Source organism: Balaenoptera acutorostrata, chromosome 5 (genome assembly GCF_949987535.1).
Source record: "Balaenoptera acutorostrata chromosome 5, mBalAcu1.1, whole genome shotgun sequence".
NCBI lineage: Eukaryota > Metazoa > Chordata > Mammalia > Artiodactyla > Balaenopteridae > Balaenoptera > Balaenoptera acutorostrata.
The window spans coordinates 78,574,702-78,595,283 of record NC_080068.1 but is presented as its reverse complement, the minus strand read 5'-3'; the positions used below and the strand labels follow the sequence as shown (position 1 = coordinate 78,595,283).

At 36.7% G+C, this 20,582-nt stretch overlaps 1 protein-coding gene across 6 annotated transcripts in view; it reads left to right on the top strand.

Annotated features, from left to right (window-relative positions):
* Positions 1-20,582, top strand: part of N4BP2 (NEDD4 binding protein 2) — a 112,333-nt gene that overhangs the window by 7,412 nt on the left and 84,339 nt on the right. The window contains exon 1 of one of the 6 annotated variants that reach the window (XM_057546823.1): positions 7,444-7,508. The exons of 4 other annotated variants lie outside the window; for them this stretch is intronic. The gene's annotated coding sequence lies outside the window, so the exon portion shown is untranslated. Of the gene's footprint in view, positions 1-7,443; positions 7,509-20,582 lie in introns of those variants that run through there. One more of the 6 variants, XM_057546824.1, reaches the window with a different exon arrangement.

Sequence of the window (20,582 nt, the reverse complement as noted above, 5' to 3'; positions counted from 1 at the left end):
GGGGTGGCGCCCCCTCCCTTTTTTGACCCCTCAAGGAGCCTTCCTGTGCATGTGCAGACAGGGAAGTTTTTGTCGTCCTCAGGAGCGGTCATCTTATCTCTTTGCGTCAGCAAAGCTCAGCTCTTGCCACTAACTTTGTCCTTGGAGTGTCTAGGGAAAACAAAGCTTCAATTTTACTCCACTTGACAAACACCAGCTGTCTAGCCCAGGGGCCCATCTATCTCCTATCTCAAGGCAGTTAACTATATTGGAGTTTGGGAGAGAATTCTTGGCTGGAGTCATAGGGACTGAAGCCATGGATTTGGATGGGCCTAGAAAAAGGTGGTGGAGCAGAAGGTTGGGAACAGAACCCAGGGTAACAATGACACTGAAAGAGTGAGCAGGAGAAAAGCAATCAATGAAGGAGACTGAGAAGGGGCAGCCAGGGAAAAACCAGTAGATGTAGGCGTCAGATTGCCTTGGATCAAGAAGTCAACAGAAAGTGGGAAGTTGAAACAATAAATTGTAAACTGCTTTTATTTTAAGGAACTGAAACTGTCTAGGAAATGCTGGGAGTTTGGATAGTCTGAGTTAAGAATTCTCTTCATCGTTATCAATTGATAGTCTGAGTTAAGAATTCTCTTCATTGTTATCAATTCAGGGTGTATTGAGAAACCAAATTTCAAACAGTTTTTCCGCTACAGGAATTTGAACTTTTTAGAATTAGAATTTTTAAAGATAGGGAGGAGAGGATGGAGGCTTTTTGGAGGGTGGTAGTTGGTAGGAAAGAAGTGGCTGAATAGGACATGGATATGGTTTATGTACAATCAGTCATATTGGGGTGTACAGAACACCTAGTAGAGTATTCTGCGTATAGTTTCTGGAGCTATAAAGATTCAGTAAATCTATTTTATCAGGAGACCTAGAGTTGATAAATGATGGTGTAATTGTAATTAAATTTATACTTCTTGGGATTTCTATTTGTGATTTTCTTTTCTGTTCTATTTCTGACTTCACCTCTCTTGAGTGAACATTTTCTTTCCCTTCTCTTACATGTGTTTTTCTTTGTAGTTAAACCCCTTATAGATTTTTTAAAAATTGTAACATATAACAAAATTTATCATCTTAACTATTTTTAAGTGAACAGTATAGTAGTGTTAATAATACAGTAAGTCCCCTACATATGAACAAGTTCCATTCTGAGAACGTGTTCATAAGTCCAACAAAGTTAGCCTGGGTACCCAACTCACACAATCGACTGTATAGTACTGTAATATAATAGATTTATAATACTTTTCACACAAATAATACATAAAAAAACAAAAAAAGTAAACATTTTAAATCTTACAGTACAGTACCTTGAAAAGTACAGTAGTACTGTACAATAGCTGGCATACAGGAGCTGGCATCGAGTGAACAGGCAAGAAGGTTTACTGACTGGAGGAGGGAGAGGAGGTGGGAGATGGTAGAGCTGAAGGATTCTCAGCAATAGGAGACAGAGGGCAAGCTGTAATTTCACTCACGCCTTACTTGATTGGACATGCGAGCACACGTTTGCATCTTTGGAAGTTCGCAACTTGAAGGTTTGTATGGAGGGGACTTACTGTATATACATGGTTAATACAACAGGTCTCTAGAACTTTTTCATCTTGCAGAACTGAAACTCTTTACCCATTGAACAACCCCGCCTCCCCCACCTCACCTCTAGCCCCTGGCATCTGTCATCCTACTTTGTAAGAGTTTGACTACTATATTTGTTTATTGAGGTATAGTTAATGGACAATATTATATGTTTCAGGTGTACAACATAGTGATTGACCATTTTTAAAGGTTATACTCCATTTATAGTTATTATAAAATATTGGCCATAGTCCCTGTGTTGCACAATATATCCTTGTAGCTTATATATATATATATATATATATATATATATATATAATTTTTTTTAACATCTTTATTGGAGTTTAATTGCTTTACAATGGTGTGTCAGTTTCTGCTTTATAACAAAGTGAATCAGTTATACATATACATATGTTCCCATATCTCTTCCCTCTTGCATCTCCCTCCCTCCCACCCTCCCTATCCCACCCCTATAGGTGGTCACAAAGCACCGAGCTGATCTCCCTGTGCTATGTGGCTGCTTCCCACTAGCTATCTATTTTACGTTTGGTAGTGTATATATGTCCATGCCGCTCTCTCACTTTGTCCCAGCTTACCCTTCCCCCTCCCCATATCCTCAAGTCCATTCTCTAGTAGGTCTGCATCTTTATTCCCGTCTTGCCCCTAGGTTCTTCTGACCATTTTCTTTTTTTAGATTCCATATATATGTGTTAGCATATGGCTTGTAGCTTATATTATACATAGTAGTTTGTACCTCTTAATTCCCTACACCTATCTTGCCCCTCACCCCCTTCCCTCTCCCCACTGGTAACCACAGATTTGTTTTCTATATCTGTGAATCTGTTTCTTTTTGTTATATTCATTAGCTTGTTTTATTTTTTAGATTTCACATATAAGTGGTATCATACAGTATTTGTCTTTCTCTGACTTATTTCACTTAGCATAATATCCTCCAAGGTTATCCACGTTGTTGCAAATGGCAAAATTTCATTCTTTTTTATGGTTGAGTAGTATTCCATTGTGTACATCTTCTTTATCTATTCATCTGTTGATGGACACTTAGGTTACTTCCATATCTTGGCAATTGTAAATAGTGCTGCTGTGACCACTGGGGTGCATCTATCTTTTCCAATAAATGTTTTCATTTTTTCTCACATATACCCAGGAGTAGAATTGCTGGGTCATATGGTAGTTCTAGTTTTAGTTTTTTGAGAAACCTCCATACTGTTTTCCACAGTGGCTGCACCAATTTACATTTACGAGGGTTCCCTTTTTTCCACATCCTCACCAACATTTGTTATCTGTGTTTTTTTTTTTAATTAAAAAAAAATTATTTATTTTATTTATTTATTTTTGGCTGTGTTGGGTCTTCGTTGCTGCATGTGGGCTTTCTCTCGTTGAGGCAAGCGGGGGCTACTCTTTGTTGCGAAGTGCATGCTTGTTGCAGTTGCAGAGCACGGGCTGTAGGCGTGAGGGCTTCAGTAGTTGTGGTGTACAGGCTCAATAGTTATGGCTTGTGGGCTCTAGAGCACAGGCTCAGTAGTTGTGGCACACGGGCTTACCTGCTCTGCAGCATGTGGGACCTTCCCGGACCAGGGCTCGAACCCATGTCCCCTGCATTGGCAGGCAGATTATTAACCACTGCACCACCAGGGAAGCCCCTGTGTTTTTTTTGATGATAGCCATTCTGACAGGTATGAGGTGACATCTCATTTTTTTTTTTTTAAGTCTATCAAATTTGTTACAATATTGCTTCTGTTTTTTGTTTTGGTTTTCTGGCAGCAAGGCATGTGAGACCTTAGCTCCCTGAGCAATCAAACCCGCACCCCCCCTGCACTGAAAGGCGAAGTCTTAACCACTGGACCGTCAGAGAAGTCCCTCATGTGGTTTTAATTTGCATTTCTCTGATGATTAATGATGTTCCGTTGGCCATCTGTATGGAACTTGACTACTTTAGATACCTCATATAAGTAGAATCATACACTATTTGTCTTTTTGTGACTGGCATATTTCACTTAGCATAATGTCCTCAAGGTTCATCTATGTTAGAGCATATGACAGGATTTCCTTCTTTTTAGAGGCTGCATAATATTTCATTATTTATATGTGTGTATGTGTGTATCCCACATTTTCTTTCTTTTTTTTTTCTTTTTCTTTCTTTTTCTTTCTCTTTATTTGGCTGCATCGGGTCTTAGTTGTGGTATGCAGGCTTCTCTCTAGTTGTGGCGCGTGGGCTCCAAAGTGCGAGGGCTCAGTAGTTGCGGTGCGCAGACTTAGTTGCCCTGCGACATGTGGGATCTTAGTTCCCTGACCAGGGATCGAACCCGCGTCCCCTGCATTGGAAGGCAGATTCTTAACCACTGGACCACCAGGGAGGTCCTTCCCACTTTTCTTAATCCAGTTTTCTATTGATGAACATTTAGGTTGCATGAACTTTTTTTAACATTACTTATATGTTCTTCTGTATCAACTAGTCTGCTGTCAACTCCTTGTGTGTATTTCATTTCAGTTATTGTATCTTTCAGCTCTTACTGGTTCTTTTTTATATTTTCTTGTTTCTTGTTAAAATTCTCACTGTGTTCATCTCAATTTTTTCCAAGTTCAGTTAGCATTCTTATTACTAATGCATTGAACTCTTTATCTGGTAAATTATTTATCTGTTTCATTGGCTGTTTTTTTTTTTTTCCCCAGGGTTTTTTTTTTCTTATTTTTTCATTTGAAAGAAATCCCTTTGTCTTCTCATTTTGTTTAACTCACTCTGTCTCTATGAAATTAGGATACCTATCCTGGTCTTGAAGGGGTGTCCTCTGCATGTGAGTATGGGTCACATCTTCCCCCAGGGTGTGCTGGAAGCCATCACCTTGGTGTGAGGTGGGACTAGAGATTGAGAGGCTAGAACCAGAGCCAGGTGTGAACTGGGGCTTCTCCCATGTTCATTGGCCATCACCACCCTATTATGGGCATTGTCAGGTCCCAAGGTGTTGGAGTTAGAAATCCTGAGGGTCGGGTCCTAGCTGGTCTGTTCTCTCTAAGTGTGCACTCTCCCCATGCTTGGCAATGGGGAGCAGCATTGAAGCAAGAGGAGCTGTATCGTGTGCCTGGTCCAGGCTGGGACACACGCTGGGACAGTTCTAGTATGCCAGTCAGAGCTCACGACAGCTCCCTATCCACCATCTCCATGAGCACTAGCAATGGCTGCCCTTATCCCTTTCAGTACAGTGCTGGGCCCAAGTTGGCTCTGTCCCCCAAGTGTGAGATTGCGTGGACTTTTAATTTGCCTCTACCTCTTGACTATTGTGAATAATGCTGCAGTGAACATGGGTGTGCAAATATCTCTTGGAGATCCTGTTTTCAATTCTTTTGGACGTATGCACAAAAGTGGGATTGCTATTTTTACTTTTCTGAAAAATCTCCATACCGTTTTTCATAGTAGCTGCACCGTTTTACATTCCCACCAACAGTACACAATAACTTTATTTGTTTATTTGGCTGTGTTGGGTCTTTGTTGCTGTGCGCAGGCTTTCTCCAGTTGCGGCGAGTGGAGGCTACTCTTCGTTGCGGTGCTCCGGCTTCTCATTGCGGTGCCTTCTTTTGTTGCAGAGCACGGGCTCTAGGTGTGTGGGCTTAGTAGTTGTGGCTCGTGGCTCTAGAGTGCAGGCTCAGTAGTTGTGGTGCACGGGCTTAGTTGCTCTGCAGCATGTGGGATCTTCCCGGACCAGGGACTGGACCCATGACCACTGCATTGGCAGGTGGATTCTTAACCACTGTGCCACCAGGGAAGTCCCCACAATAACTTAAACTTTTTTTTTTTTTTCCCTCAAGGTTGCTTTGGCTATTTGGGGTTCTTCTCTTGATTTTTATCCTTTAAAAATTTTTCTTTCATTTTCTTCCTTCCCTTACCACATGATTGAATTTTTCTTTTTCTTAGAACACATATGTAACCAGATATAACCTTTAAAATATGGAGTGTGCCCTGCTTTTATTAAAACTTGGTATATTTGAATTCAGAATTTCAAATTAAGGGTTGGTATTTGAATTTAAAAAGGATTTTTTACTTTGTAGAGGTAAACAAACCAGTTTACTTGAAGCATGGTACATATTAAAAATTTTATTAGCAAAATACATGGACATATATATAGAAAAGTAGACTAGTACATTGAACTCATGTAAACCCACCTCCTAGATTTAATGATTACTAATATTTTGCTACATTTGCTTTATATATTTGTATATTTCTATGTATATATAAATTTCCTGAGCGTTTTAAAAGTAAATGGTGACAAATGAGGGTTTTTTTCTTTTTGTGTACTATACATTTGTGTTATAAATGTTATATATATTTTGAACTTTGATAATTTCATTTAAGGATTTAGCTTGAAATTTACTCTTTTAAAAATTCATAAGACGTATTATCTTTGACATATCTTCCAGAAAAAGGATATTCTCCTATATAACCACAAAACCATTATCATTCCTAGCAAAATTATCAATAATTCCCTAATATATAACACTTGTACCATATTCAGATTTCTCTGATTGTTCCAAAAACATCTTTTATTACCTTTAAAAAAAACAGAAAATCTAGTCAAGAGCTACCCATTGTATCTGGCTGTCTCTTGAGTCTTTTTTAATTATAGAACTGTCTCTAACCTACCCACCCCCTTTACCACCCTCCCTCCCCCTCCCCATAATATAGATTTGTTGGCTCTGTTGAGAATGTCTGACATTTTGTATTGCTGTTAGTTTCTTCATGGTCAGTATAACTTTTTCCTCTATCCCCTATATTTCATATAAACTGGGAGTGAGACTTAAAAGTGTTTCAGATTCAGGTTAAACATTTTTGGAAGAGTAGTTCATTTAGCAATGCTGTGTACTCATATTGTTTCACGTACAGGCATGTAATGTTTAGTTGTCCCACCATTTGGATGCTGTGTTTGATCACCAGGCCAAGGTGATGACAACCAGATGGTTTTATTGTAAAATTATGTTTGTCTTTTTCTATCTTGCAAATAATCTGTGGCATGGTACTTTGGCACCAGGTATGTCTCTATCAACCTTTCACCTAATGATTTTAGCCTTCATTGATGATTGTTGGTGATTCTTGATCAGCTATTTAATTATGGTTTACGATATGGTAATTAGTTTTAGATCCTATTACATAGTAGTCTTCAATAAAGAAGGTTTCCCTCATCAATTAGGGCTATTTTGTTGCCTTGAAATAATGTTCTACTTAAAAGGCAGAATAAATGCTTAGTTCTTTCCCTTTATATAACCATTTCCAGAGTGTAATAGTCACCTCTAATGGCGGTGGATGAAGTCGGTCTTTTTTCTTTTTTTTTTTTTTTTTTTTTAAATTTTTTATTTTATTTATTTTTGGCTGTGTTGGGTCTTCGTTTCTGTGCGAGGGCTTTCTCTAGTTGCGGCGAGCGGAGGCCACTCTTCATCGCGGTGCGCGGGCCTCTCACTGTCGCGGCCTCTCTTGTTGCGGAGCACAGGCTCCAGACGCGCAGGCTCAGCAATTGTGGCTCACGGGCCTAGTTGCTCCGCGGCATGTGGGATCTTCCCAGACCAGGGCTCGAACCCGTGTCCCCTGCATTGGCAGGCAGATTCTCAACCACTGCGCCACCAGGGAAGCCCGGTCTTTTTTCTTTACTTTGTGGTTTTCTCTTTGGAATATGATATATATCTATATTATAAATATTGTATATATTTTGGACTTTGATTTCATTTGGGATTACTGTTTGATATAAATTTGGTTTTGTTACATATGTATATAATATATCATAATTTATATTTTTTTAATAGTAAGAAGACATTATGTTGGATAACAGGAAGAGCTGTAGAGTTTGCAGGTGTCAACTGTGGCCTTAATAAGCACATTGATAGATAGCATCAGTGATAGACAGATGGTAAGTTTATTAAAGTCTAGAGTGAGTATATTTTACACATAGGTTTTCAAGCTTTTATTTACATATTTGAGTGATTAAAGAAATCTCTCATAAGAAGGAAAATGTAATCACATATTTTGTTACTAGAATTTCTCACAGAGCTTGTGGTTGCATAAAACATGCTGACCCAAGAAGTCTAAAGAACTGTATTGTGGTTTTCCCATTTAATGTGTGTTTTGGTGTCTTTGCTTCTAAAATACCACTTCTAACTCCTTCATATTTTACATAGTTTAGCCGTCCACAAATATTTTTTGTGCACCTATTTTATGGATGGGACTATGACTAAATCCCAAATTGGAGTAGTATGTATCATAATCTGTGTTCTCAAGGAACATGGCTAATTGGGGAAATAAACACATACAGATGAAAATATGTCAGTAAAACCAACAATGTGAGAATCTAAAATATCTAAGGAAGATGAGTACTGGTAGTAAGTAATGAAGGAATATAGAAAGTGTTGAAGAATTGTAGAGAAATACACTTCCTGCCATTCTTTGGCCCAAAGCTGTATATGGTTCAGCAACTGGCTTTTCCCCTTAAGAATATGTCTCAGAGATCTTTCTGGTTTCTACATTATACCTTCAACTTTTTCATAGCTGCATAGTATTCCAAAGCATGATTTTTTTTTTTTGCCATAATTTATTTAACCATTCTTTATCAATAGTTAGTATGTCTTCAGTTATTACTTATAATAGTTCTTATGATGGATGCATTTTAAGATTATTGGTTACCTTAATTTGGTTACATTTTCTATAAATACTGTCTTTTTTAGTGACACACCCTTTGGTAACTTGATGAGATTTAGTATCTACCTTCAGCTTATCAAGCAGTAGACTTAAAATCATCTTGTAGGTAACTTAATCCCCAGTAAAGATTGATTGTATTGGTTCTTGGTAGCAGTTGTTTCTGAGAGAGATGTTTTCTGATCTTGTCTGGGATTGTGCCATGTTTGAGCCTTCTAACTTCCCTATATGTTCCTTATAGAGAGATGATTTTTGTTTTCGTTCCTTTTATGGTGGTTATAAAGAGCTAAAATACTATTGATATATTTGATTGTTAGTATCAGTTTTCTTAGGCCTGTTATTTCTAGATGGTTGATATTGAGTATTAAATAGAATATCTTTCTTGACTGTTATAGAAATTTATTTCTAGATATTTTTCCATAAAGGTAAGTTCTTTAAAATTACTAGCCCTTATAATATATGCATGTAACAGATTTATTCATAAAATGATACAGGAAAATTTTTAAGTGTTAGGACTGTGTTGATGATGTAGTTTTTCGCAGGAAAGTTTTTTCCTGAAGTGGTGTTTATTGGCGTATCCACTTTAATGGCAGTACTGACCATTACCATACCACTGTTAGAGTTCATGTTCACTTCTACTACTATTTATAGAGTTCATGTTCACCCTGAATTTTTTTTTAATGGTTAAAAGAACATACATCCTTATCTGTTAAAAAAAAAAAAAGAACTCGAGTTAATAAGACCTCTGCTTATCATGCTGAAATATTTTAATGATAATCTGTGAGCAAGTATGTATTGGTTAGCTTCTCTCAGGTTAAAACTGAATAATAGAGGTAGAAGAGCTTGGAAAATGTGTATATGAAATTTATATATATATTCATGGTATCACTATTAATAACAATTTATATTATTTGTTTTTAGGTTCTTCATTTGAGAACCAGCCCTTTCACATTTCTCCATAATATATCAAACCTTACCCATCCTAATTTCCCATATCCTTTTAGCATATTTAGGTCAGGTATGTATATGAAGAAGCTACACAAGCTTGTTTAAACTAGTGTATTAATGAGGCCTTCTTTATGGAAAAATGAAGATATATAAGATCAGGTGATAAAAGTTAAGTGTGAACATTACTTAAGTGAATAAATAGGATTGAAGTAAACTGGATCTACAGAGCGATTGGGAGGTAGTGTCAGCTATGTATGTTTTTATACTTAAGAGCTTCTTCCCTATACCGGTTGGTTACTTAAACTGCCTATATGTTTAGATCCTTTTCCATATAGGTAGGCACAATAAAAAAAAGGGGTGGAAGGATATATAGTTTGCAAGCTGGAGGAAGTGTATAGGGAAGTCCAAGATTCAGCTTTAATTGATAATAGTGGTTGTTTTTTCCCATGATGATGAAAGAATGTATATATTATAGATTATTTGGAAGATGCAAAAAGTAGTTTATAAAAAGTAGATTAAAAAAGTAGTAGTTAAAAATAAAGTTACCATTACCCAGGATTTCCTTTCCAATCTAATATAGTCCAGTCCCATTTAGGTGTCTGTATAAATTATATTCAGTTTTGGGTCTTGCTTTCTTTTTTAACATAGTTTTTAAAAAAAGTCTAGTTAATATTATCCAAAATATAGTCTTTAATGGCTGTATAAAATTCCATCTTATGAATCTACAGGGATATTGTATCTAGTAGAGTCTAGCAAACCTGGGTTCAGATCCCAGTTTTGCTACTTAAGAGCCTTAAGCCTGATAACTTACTTTTTCTAGTCCTTAGTTTTCTTACTTGTGAAATAGGCATAATATTAATTACTGTTTTAAGAATTAAGTAAAATCATGATCTTAACATTCTAGCTGGCATATGTTAAGTATTTAATACATTGTACTTACCATCATCAGAAAGTTTATCATTTCTTTCTCACCAAATATTTAGTTGTTTTCCATTTTTCTTTGTAAAAAGTTACAGTATTTTGAACATCTCTATATAAATATTTCTGTAAATCTGTGATTATTTTTTATGATGAGTTCCTAGAAGTAGAATCAAAAAAATGGGTCAAAAAATATAAGTAACCTAAAATTTCTTGATACATAGTCAGTGCCATTTTGCTTTTCAGAAAGGTTATACCAGTTTACACTCATCACAATGTATAAGAATTTTTATTTTACTCTAGCCTTGCTAACACTGGCTATTGTCATTTTAAAAAATTATGTTTTATTTAATAGGCAATATAAAAATGTTTTAATCCTATATTATCTCTTTTAATTTGGTTTTATTAATGAGGTTAAACTTTTTAATGTTTATTGAGTATTTCTGTTTCTTCTTAGAATTCTGTACCTATTGCTTTCTTGTTCTTGGTTCTTCTTCCCTGCCTTAATCCTTTATTCATCAAATGAAATTTATTGAGTGCTTACTATGTGTTAGACATTGTTTTAGTATTGGTATTTAATTTTGATATTTACTATCGTTTAGTTTAGTGATGGCAATGCAGGAGTGAACAGAATTGACAAAAACATTTTTTTTTTTTAATTTTTTTTTTTTTGCAATTTTATTTATTTATTTTTTTAAACGTATTTATTTACTTATTTTTGGCTGCGTTGGGTCTCTGTTGCTGCGCACTGGCTTTCTCTAGATTCGGGGAGTGGGGGCTGCTCTTTGTTGCAGTGCGCGGGCTTCTCATTGTGGTGGCTTCTCTTGCTGCGGAGCACGGGCTCTAGGCGCGCGGGCTTCAGTAGTTGTGGCACTCGGGCTCAGTAGTTGTGGCTCACAGGCTCTAGAGCACAGGCTCAGTAGTTGTGGCACACGGGCTTAGTTGCTCCGCGGCATGTGGGATCTTCCCGGACCTGGGCTCGAACCCATGTCCCCTGCATTGGCAGGCAGATTATTAACCACTGCGCCACCAGGGAAGTCCGACAAAAACATTTTTTTTCAAAGAGCTTACTTTTAGTGTCAGGGTATACAGGCATTAAACAAAATAAACATCTAAATTATAGAGTGATAACTGCTTTGAAGCAAAAAATAATGAAAGGGAGATGGAGAGAACTCTTTGTGTGCGCACGATTTTACACTGGGTGGTTAGGGAAAGCCTCACTACAAAGGTGCCATGAGTAAAGTCTTGCAAAAAGCAAGTCACATACATATCTGGGGGGTGGGGAGGAGTGCATTTCTGGCTATGAATCAAGTGTAAGGGCAGTGAAGCAGGAGAGTACTGGGTGAGTTTAAGAAAGAGCAAGAGGGAGAGTAGCAAGAAATGATTAGAGAGAGTTATTAGGGAACCAGAATGTTTAGGATTGTAGCTAGGCCATTTTAAGAACCTGGGCTTTTACTCTGCATGAGATGCAGAGCTATTGGAGGTTTTAAAGCAAAGGAGTGACCTGATTTGACTTATGATCTACTGATTCAATGCAGTCCTTGTCACTGTACTGTCTGACTTTGCAGAAATTGACGAGCTGACTCTAATTTCACATGGAAAATGCAAGGGGCCCGGAATTGCAAAACAGTCTTGGAAAAGGAGAACAAAGTTGAAAGACTCACATTTCCTAATTTTAAGACTTACTGCAAAGCACAATAATCAGGACAGTGTGATACTGGCATAAGAATAGACATATAGATGAATGAAATAGAACTGAGAGTCAAGCAGTAAACTCTTATTCTCATGGTCAGTTGATTTTCAGCAAGGGTACCAAGACCATTCAATGGGGAAAGAATAGTATTTTCAACCAATGGTGATGGGACATCTGGATATCCACATGCAAAAGAATTAACTTGGACCCCTGTCTTACACCATATACAAAAATTAACTCAAAATGGATTGAAGACCTAAATGTAAGAGCTAAAACTACAAAATTCTTAGAAGAAAGCATGGCACATATCTTTGTGACCTTGGTTGAGGCAATGGTTTCTTAGATAGGACACCAAAAGTGTAAATGACAAAAAAAATAATAAATTTATCAAGATAAAAAATATGCTTCAAAGCACACCATCAACAAAGTAAAAAAGACAACCCACAGAATGGGAGAAAATATTTTATATTTGATAAAGGACTTGTATCCAGAAATATAAGGAACTCTTAAAGCTCAGTAATGTAGACAAGTAACCCTTAAATTTTAAAATGGGCAAAGGATCTGAATAGACATTTCTTCAAAGAAGATATACGAATGCCAATAAGCACATAAGTGATGGTCAACGTTAGTTATTAGGGAAATGCAAGCTAAAGCCACAATGAGATACCATTAGGATGGCCATAGTCAAAAAGAGGGACAATAACAGGTGTTGGTGAGGTTGTAGAGAAATGGGAATCCCCATACAATACTGGTAGAAATTGAAAATGGTGCAGCCACTTTGGGAAACAGTCTGGCACTTCCTGAGAAGGTTAAACATAGAGTTACCACATGATCTGAATATACATTGAATTTAGAAATGGCAAGATTTGCTGAATGATTAGACATGAGATGTGAGGGAAAGAGGAGGCAAAAATGACTCAGTTTTTTTGGCCTCAGCAACTGGAAACTGCTCTGCTGCAGTTGAGAGGATTGTAGTTAGGGGGGTCTGCAGTGGAGGATCAGAAGATCACTTAGACACGCTTGGCTTGAGGTGTCTATTGGATACACAAAGTGGAGACGTTCAGTGGGTAGTTTGGTGTGGGTATGGAGTCAGGGAAGAGGTGCAGATTGGAAATGTAAATTAGTTAGCATTTTGTTAGTGTTTAAAGCCATGGAGAGATCACCAAAGGAGTGGGTAAGCCTGGAAACGCTCCACTGTTTCCAAATTGAGTGATGAGGAAATCCTGAGAGTGGCACTGTCCTGAGAAGAAGATAATATTGTTAAAAGGTTCTTTGGAGGAGGGATTTATCAGCTGAGTAAATGCGGCTAATAGATCTAGACCATTAGATTTAATTTTATTTTCTCGATGTTGGTGTTAAAGAGATATACAGTCTGGCAACCTTGCTAAATTATCTGGGTAATCCAACAGATAATCTGTAAATTCTTTTGGATTTCATATGCACTCAATTTTAGTGTCTGTGAATAACGATGGTTCTATTTCTTCCTTTCCAATCTTTAGAACTTTTATTTCCTTTTCAAGTCTTAATGCTCTGGCCATGAGCTCTGGTACAATGTAGTTGATCATATGACTTTTCTTCTTTCTTTTGTTAATATCAGGAATTGCATTGGTTGACTTTCAAATATATATTTTTAATTAATTAATTAATTAATTTTATTTTTGGCTGTGTTGTGTCTTTGTTGCTCGCGTGGGCTTTCTCTAGTTGCGGCGAGCAGGGGCTACTCTTCGTTGTGGTGCATGGGCTTCTCATTGCAGTGGCTTCTCTTGTTGTGGAGCATGGACTCTAGGCGTGCGGCCTTCAGTAGTTGCAGTGTGTGGGCTCAGTAGTTGTGGCTTGCGGGCTCTAGAGCGCAGGCTCAGTAGTTGTGGTGCACGGGCTTAGTTGCTCCGCGGCATGTGGGATCTTCCCAGACTAGGGCTTGAACCCATGTCGCCTGCATTGGCAGGCGGATTCTTAACCACTGCGCCACCAGGGAAGCCTGACTTTCAAATATTTTGACAACCATATATTCTTAAAATAAATTCAGATTAATGATGCATTATTCTTATCAGTCACTAATATAATTTTTGTATTTTATGTAACATCACTCATAATTTATGTATTACTACTTTAATATTTTGTTTAGGAATTTTGTATCTATTTTCATGAGTGAAATAGGCTTGTAATTTTTCTTTCTTTTAATAACCTTGCAGAGTTATCAGGTTATATTGATCTCATAAAATGAGTTGGGAAGTGTTTCTTCTTTTTCTAGTCTCTGGAAAAGTTTGTATAAGATTGGTATTAGATTATTTAGTGGAATTTATTTTATTTATTTATTTATTTATAAATTTACTTATTTATTTTTGGCTGCATTGGGTCTTCGTTGCTCCTTGCGGGCTTTCTCTGGTTGCGGTGAGTGGGGGCTACTCTTCATGGGCTTCTCACTGTGGTGGCTTCTCTTGTTGCAGAGCACAGGCCCTAGGTGTGCAGGCTTCAGTAGTTGTGGCACGTGGGCTCAGCAGCTGTGGCTCTCGGGCTCTAGAGCACAGGCTCAGCAGTTGTGGCTCACGGGCTCAGCCACTCCGCGGCATGTGGGATCTTCCCAGACCAGGGCTCAAACCCGTGTCCCCTGCATTGGCAGGCGGATTCTTAACCACTGTGCCACCAGGGAAGCCTAGAATTTATTTATTTTAAAAACCTAGAAAAAAAATTTTTTTGGCCATGCCACTCGGCATGCGGGATCTTAGTTCCCCAACCAGGGCTGGAACCCGAGCCCCCTGCAGTGGAAGAGTGGAGTCCTAACCACTGGACTGCCAGGGAAGTCCCTTTAGTGGAATTTATTGATGAAGCCATGTAGACCTGGAGTTTCTTTATGGGAAGGTTTTAAGTTACAGATTTCATTTCTTTAATAGATACAGAAGTATCAGTTGTTTTTTTTTTTATATCTGGTATGGTATGATGTTTGTTTTTTAAAAAATAATATGTGCATTTCATTTAAAGTTTAAAATTTATGGATGTTAAATTGTTTACGATATCTTCATCTCTTTTTTTTTTTTTTTACAACCAAGACAAAGAATTTATTCATTAATTTCAAACTAACAGGTGACAAGGAAGCAAATTTCTTCCATAAATTGTATATAGACATATAGTGGACTCCTAAAGAGATGCATCAGAGTCTTAAGATAATGAGAGTCTTGTAAGACAAGATTCATGTCTTTTTTTAAATGTCCATGGACTTGACAGTGATGTCTCTGTTTTCATTTCTGGCATTGGTTGTTTGTGCCTTTTCTCTCTTTTTTTGATCACTCTTGCCACTGATTTATTCTTGTGTTGTTTTTTTTTTCCAGGGAACCATCTTTTGACTTTTTTGATCCTCCGTACTGTATAGTTGTTTTCTGTTTTCTCTTTGCTCTTTATTATTTCCTTCTTTCTAGTTTCTTTGGGTTTGATTTGCTGTTTTTTTCCCTCCAACTGTTTTTTGGATGCTTAGATCATTTATTTTTTTAGCCCTTCTTCTTTTCTAATATATGCATTTGTATGCTCTTCTTCTATGCGTGACTTTGTTTCTCACAAGTATGGATATGTAACATTTTTATTTGGTTAAAAATATTTTCTAATTGATAATAATTATTTTTAAAATTAATTTTAGTTAGTATGTAATTATAATGAATTCTTCTTTGATGTATAGATGTGTATTTCTTAATTTTCAAGTAATTGGGTTTTCTAATTATATTTTTGCTACTGATTTCTAGCATAATTCCATGTGTACTTGAAAATAAAGTGTATTCTGTGGTTATTGGGTCCAGTGTTGTATAGATATTAAGTCGTTATACTTATCACATGGCTCAAATCTTTTATGGCCTTACTGTTTTTTCTCTCCCTTTTTCCGCCTCCTCCTTCTCCTCTGTGTGTCTGTGGTGGGGACCTCCTTGTTCTAATAGTTACCGAGAGAGGGCTTTCACTAGTTGAATGCAAACTTAGAATTGCTGCATCTTCCCGGTGGATTAGACCTTTTGTCTTTGACTTTTATCATTGACGTAGGTTACTGGTGTTTTAGATATGAGCAGTTGTTAGTGTAGTGGTGGAAATGGTGGGGGCAAAATCCTGTTTAAGAAAGAATGGAAGGAGAGGAATTGGAAAGAGTTGCCATTTTCCTGTAAATTTTTTTTTTTTTGATATACAGGTATTTTACATTTAAATGTGGCTAGATGTGTTCGTACTTCTTTTTCTTTATGACCTTCAATTTGTACTTTTCTGTATATAAAGCTGCTTAACTTCCTAAAATGGGATACTCACTTGCCCCATGGAACTTATATTCTAGAACAGTGCTGTCCAGTAGAACTTACGGAAAAGTTCACTGTGCAGTATGATAGTCATTAACCACATGTAGCTACTGAGCACTTGAAATGTGACTAGTGTGACTGAGGAACTGAATTTTTAATTTTACATCCTTTTTTTCAAAATTAAACTTTTTGAGATTGTAGATTCACATGCAGCTGTCATAAATAATACAGAGAAATCTCCTGTGCTCTTCACCCAGTTCCCTCAATGAAAGAAACATGTTTGCAAAACTTAGTATGGCATCACAACCAGGATATTGACATTCATACAGTCAAGATATAGAACATTTCCATCACCACAAGAGTCCCTCAAGTTACCCTTTTATAGCCACACCTACTACTACCCTCTCCTTTCTCCTTCTTAACCTTTGACAACCGCTAATCTGTTCTCTATTTCTATAATTTTGTCATTTCAAGAATGTTAAATAAGTGGGGACCATTCAGTATATAGCCTTTTGGGATTGACTTTTTGTACTCAGCATAATTCTTTGGAATTTCATCCAGGTCTTGTGTATCAAGAGTATATTTCTTTTTATTGCTGACTAGTACCTCATGAATGGAAGTAACATAGTTTGTTTAACCATGTTACCCATTGAAGGGCATCTGAACTGTTCTCTAGTTTTTGGTTATAATGAATAAAGCTGCTACAAACATTTGTGTGCAGGTTTTTGGGTGAACATAATTTTTCATTTCTTAGAGATAAGTGCCCAGAAGTGCAATTGCTTAATTGTATGGTAGTTGCAGATTTAGTTTAAGAAACTTCCAAGCTGTTGTCCAGAGTGGCTTTACCATTTTACATTCCCATCAGCAGCATATGAGCCATCCAGTTTCTCTGCATCCTTGCCAGGATTTGGTGTTGTCATTATTCTTTATGTTAGCCAACTTAATAGATGTGTAAGTAATATTTCACTGTAGTTTTAAATTGCATTTACTTAATGGCTAATGATGTTGAAATCTTTTATATGCCTATTTGTCATCTGTATATCCTTTCGGTGTTATGTTTTTTTCTGTTTTTTTCCCCCCATTTTCTAACTGAATTATTTGTTATTTTTCCCCCCTCTGATTTAATTAATCAATTTATTTATTTATTTTAAAAATTTATTTATTTTTGGCTGCGTGGGGCCTTCATCGCTGTGTGTAGACTTTCTCTAGTTGCGGCGAGCGGGGGCTACTCTTTGTTGCGGTGCACGTGCATCACATTGTGGTGGCTTCTTTTGCAGAGCATGGGCTCTAGGCACACGGGCTTCAGTAGTTGTGGTGTGTGGGCCCAGTAATTGTGGCTCGCGGGCTCTAGAGCACAGGCTCAGTAGTTGTGGCACACAGGCTTAGTTGCTGTGCGGCATGTGGGATCTTCCCAGACCAGGGATGGAACCCGTGTCCCCTGCATTGGCAGGTGGATTCTTAACCACTGCGCCACCAGGGAAATCCCTGGTTTTACTTTTGAGTTTTGATAAAGTTCTTTTATATATTTTAGATACTAGTCCTATGTTAGATACATGGTATGCAAGCATTTTCTCTCAGTCTGTTACTCTTCTTTTCATCCTCTTAACAAGGTTCTTCACAGCAAAAGTTTTAAATTTTGATGAAGTACAGTTTATCAGTTTTTCCTTTTATGGATCATACTTTTGGTGTTTTTGCCTAGCCCTAGATCCTGGATTTTCTTTTTTTTTTTTTTTCTAAAAGTTTTATAGTTTTATGGATTTAAGTCCTTGATCCATTTTTTTTTTTTTTTTTACTTTTTATTTTATATTGGAGTATAGCTGATTAACAGTGTTGTGATGGTTTCAGGTGCACAGCAAAGGGACTGAGCCATACGTATACATGTATACATTCTCCCCCCAACTCCCCTCCCATCCAGGCTGCCACATAACATTGAACAGAGTACCCTCCTTGATCCATTTTGAGTTATTATTATTTTTTTTAATAAAGTGTGAGACTTAGGTCAAGGTTTATTTTTTTTATCCGTGGATGTCTACTTGCTCCAGTTCCATTTATTGAAAAGGCTGTATTTTCTCTATTGAATTGCTTTTGCACTTTTGTCAGAAGTCAGCTGGGCATATTCATGCTGGTCTATTTCTGGGTTCTCTCGTCTGTTTCCAAATCTATAATCTGTTCTCAGATCTATATGCCTGTCCCTCCCCTGACACCATACAGTCTTGATAAGTTTAGCTTTATAACAAGTCTTATAATTGAGTTGACTGATTCCTCTGACTCTATTCTCTTTCAAAATTGTTTTAACTATTCTAGTTCCTTTGTCTTTCCATTTAAATTTATGAATAATCTTGTCCATATCCACAAAAAATCTTTGCTGGTGTTTTGATAGGAATTGAGTTAAACCTGTATATCAATTTGGGGAGAATTGACATCTTTACTGTATTGAGTCTAACAGCCCATGAATCCATTCATTTACATTTTTGATATTTTTCGTCATGATTTTGTATTCTTAGCATACAAGCCTTGTATATGTTTTGTTAGATTTATATCAGAATATTTCATTTTTTGGAGCATTTGTGAGTCATATTGTATTTTTAATTACAGTGCCCATGTATTCATTGGTAGAATATATAAATACAGTTGCTTTTGTGTGTTTATCTTGTATCCTGCGCTTTGCTGAACTCACTTATATGTTGGAGATTTTGTCAGTTCTTTGGGATTTTCAACATAGATAGCTATGTCATCTACAAATAGGGACAGTTTTATTTTTTCCTTTTGAATCGGTATGTCTTTTATTTCCTTACCTTCTCTTACTTCACAGGCTAGAACTTCCAGCATTATCTTTAATAAGAGTGGTGAGGGTAGACATCCTTGCTTTGTTCTCAGTCTTAGGAGGAAAGCATATAGTATTTTACTATTAAATAAAATGTTATCTGTAGAGTTTTTGTAGATGCTCTTAATCAAGTTGAGGAAGTTCTCTTATATTCCTATTTTTTGGGTACCTTTTATCATGAATGGGTGTTGAATTTTGTCACTTTTTTTCTTCATTCATTGATACAATTGTGGTTTTTCTTCATTAGCCTGTTAATATGGGTGGGATACTGATTTTTAAACATTGAGCCAGCCTTGTATCCCTGGAATAAACCTCGCTTAATCATGGTGTATAATTCTTTTAAAATAAATTGCTGAATTCTATTTGTAATATTTTGTTAAGGATTTTTATGTCTGTATTCGGGAAGTATATGGGTTTGCAGGTTTTTGTTTTTTTTTAACTGGCTTTGTCTGATTTTGGTGTCAGGATAACAATACTGGCTTCATGAAGTGAATTAAGAAGGTTCCCTCTTCCATTTTTGGAAGAGATTATATAGGGTTAGTTAATTCTTCTTAAAAATGTTTGGTAAACTTCTCCATTGAAGGTATTTGGGCCTGGAATTTCTTTTTTGGGAATTTGTAAATTGTGAATTAAATTTCATTAAAAATCATAGAGCTTTTATCTATTTCCTGTTGGGTGAGTTTGATAATTTGTGGTTTTTGAGAAATAAGTCTATTTCATAGAAGATGTCAAACTTTCACATGTACATTTGTTTGTAATATTCCCTTATAGTCTTTTGATGTCTGCAGGGTCTGTAGTGATTGTTTTTCTGTTTTTAGTTTTATTCATTTCTTCTCTGATCTTTATTATTCCCTTTTTCCTACTGGCTTTGGGTTTATTTTGCTCTTCTTTTTCTAGGTTCTTGTGATGGGGGCTTAGATTATTGATTTGAGACTTTTCCTCTTTTCTAATGTATGCATTTAGTTATAAATTTGCTATAAATTTCTGCCATTGCTGCTTTAGCTGTGTCCTACAAATTTTGATATCGTATATTTTCATTTTTATTCATTTCCGTGTATTTTAAAATTTTCCTTGAGACTTCCTCTTTGACCCATGGATTATTTAGTATATTGCTTATGTTCCAAGTGTTTGGAGATTTTCCTGTTATCTTTTTTTATTGATTTCTAGTTTGATTACATTGTGGTCAGAGAACATACTTTATATGATTTCAGTTCTTTTAAGTTTGTTGAGGTTTGTTTTATAGCCTAGGATATGGTCTATTTTGGTATATGTTCTTTGGGCACTTGAAAAGGATATGTATTCTGCTGTTGTTGAATGTAGTATTCTATAAATGTTGATTAGATCCTTAAAGGATGGTGTTATTGAGTTCTTCAGTATCCTTGCTGATCTTCTGTCTATTTACTCTTTTTTTTTTTTTTTTTTTTTTTAATGAGGATCTTGAATCAGATGCGTATGTTTGATTGATTGATTGTTTGATTGATTTTGGCTGTGTTGGGTCTTCGTTTCTGTGCGAGGGCTTTCTCCAGTTGTGGCAAGCGGGGGCCACTCTTCATCGCGATGCGCGGGCCTCTCTCGTTGCGGAGCACAGGCTCCAGACGCGCAGGCTCAGCAGTTGTGGCTCACGGGCCCAGCCGCTCTGCGGCATGT